The sequence below is a fragment of the Echinops telfairi genome, unplaced genomic scaffold (assembly GCF_000313985.2).
Source record: "Echinops telfairi isolate 266 unplaced genomic scaffold, ASM31398v2 ScPeMD7_6080;HRSCAF=6971, whole genome shotgun sequence".
NCBI classification, from domain to species: domain Eukaryota; kingdom Metazoa; phylum Chordata; class Mammalia; order Afrosoricida; family Tenrecidae; genus Echinops; species Echinops telfairi.
This window is the reverse complement of record NW_022109980.1, coordinates 6,527,921-6,530,157: the sequence shown is the minus strand read 5'-3', so window position 1 is coordinate 6,530,157 and position 2,237 is coordinate 6,527,921.

Sequence of the window (2,237 nt, the reverse complement as noted above, 5' to 3'; positions counted from 1 at the left end):
GAGTTTATGCTGACTCATATTGATTCTGTAGGACAGAATTCCCAAGATTATAACATTTTATGGAAGTAGAAAGACCCACTTTTTCCCCCAATGAAAGGCTGGTGGTTTTGAGCTGCTGACATTATAAGTTAGCAGGCCAATGCATAATTAGAATGCCACCAGGACTGTTTTGTGATGTAACATATGGTATATTCTAGAGAACACTTCATGTGCACTGTATACTGTGCTCCTCTTTGGTGGAGTGCTCAGTATATGCGTAGGATGTCCAGCTGGTTACTTGTGCTGTTTAGTTATTCTAGGTTTTTATTGAGTTTAATTCCTGATACTCTGGCTTTACCTGGAAATGGTATATTGAGATTTCCTACAATTGTTGCTGGAGTGTCTATTTATCTCCAAAATATTAATCTTTTGAGTAACACATTTCAAGTACTTCATTGGGTTCATTTATGTGTGTTATGATTATCTTCTTATATTATTTTTCGCTTAATCACTATGTAGTATCCTATTTTGCCACTCGGAGTTTTTTTTCCTTGAAGTATATTTTATTAAAGCTTAACATTACCACTGCTGCTTTTTGTTGTTGTTGTTGTGATTAGTTCTGATCTTTGAAATCTGATATCTAGGGGTTTTTTTTCCAAGGCAATGCTGAGTGGACTTGAGAAGCAAATTTGTTGGTCTGCAATAAGTGCATAACCATTTTACTACCCAAGGAGTCCTTATAAATCAACATGCAAGTAAAAATTATTATAGCATACATCACCGAGAGGCCTGGATTTTCAATGGTGAAGTATTCAGTTGCTACTTAAACAGTTAGTAGTTGGAACCCACTCAGCAGCTCGGTCAGAGAAAGACCTGATAATCTGCTTTAGTAAAGATTACAACCTGGGCAATCTTATTGGACAATTCTCTGTTGTGTAGGGTTACTATGAGTTAGAAATTGTCAACAGGATCTAGCAACAGCATTAAGGATGTTATACAGAGAAGATGACACTCCATGTTCTTTTCTAGTCTTTATTTATACCATAGGTAAACTATTCCTTGGGAATGGAAAAGCCTAAAGCCTATTATATCATGATAAATCATTAGTATTTCTAAATTCACACATATTACCAGATGAAAAATTCACTATCTTGTAGCAAATATCCAGCAACGCCTTTTAAGTCTGGATAATTGTCCAAAGATCACTATGACTTCTCTAGTTTTATTGGGATTATTGAAATGTGATTCTGATCCATGGATTTAAAATAAGTATTACAAAGTGCATTTTTTTCTATGTTGTATTTTAGATGAGAAATCTTTTACATAAAATATTAAGTGAAGAAGAGCATTATTAAAATGAATCAACAACATGTACATATCTTAAAAAATCCATACAAAAAATTCTCATATACTGAATTAAAAGATAGGTGTGAGAGAAGCTACAAAGATTGTTGCTAGCTAGCATCTCCTATACAAATTTCTGTCAATGCTATCCAGAATATAAGAGGTAGGAATCCTCACCCTAGGAAATCAGACATGTAACCAGAATTATGGAATTTCCAATATTATTTTTGATTTAAAAATAAAGGCTTTATCTCCCCTGGAGAACCTGGAGCTCAACATAGCAGTGAGTCTTTGTGGCTCATCTTCCTTCAACTCAGTGAATCCTAGCATCTCCTAACAATATAGGCAGTGTTACTTCCCAATTTTTTAGACTCCTCTTCCCCTTTCCCTGGGCAACCCTCCTTTGTTGGGACTCCGTTTCGATATTGACCATTTCAACACTTTCTACAGTTCCTTTAAAGTCAGGAAGCTGATTGCCAAGACATGGCCTTTTGTTATAAACACAATATCATCTGTTTGCTCTGCTCTTCAGAGATGGTGGGTTGATAAGTTATACTGGCAGATTGCTAAATATGCTCTCCACCTACCCCATCACCACTAGCTTAAGATCCTGTTCCCCCTTTCTCAGTGAGACACATTTTCACATCAACAAGTACTAGCAGACTTCTTAAGAGCCCTTTTTGCAATTTATTAAGAATTAAAATATTTAACCAGAAGATCACCTATTATTATATCATCACTTAACTTTTACTCATGTGCTTGTACCCCCATTCCTACTACACACCTAACTGTATCACATCTTCCCCTACTCTATCCAATATGAAGTACAGATCCTGTCTGACATTACTTATCTAACCTAAAGAGGCAACCCTGTCCCCTACACAACCCAGAACCCAACGCACCATCTACAGCTG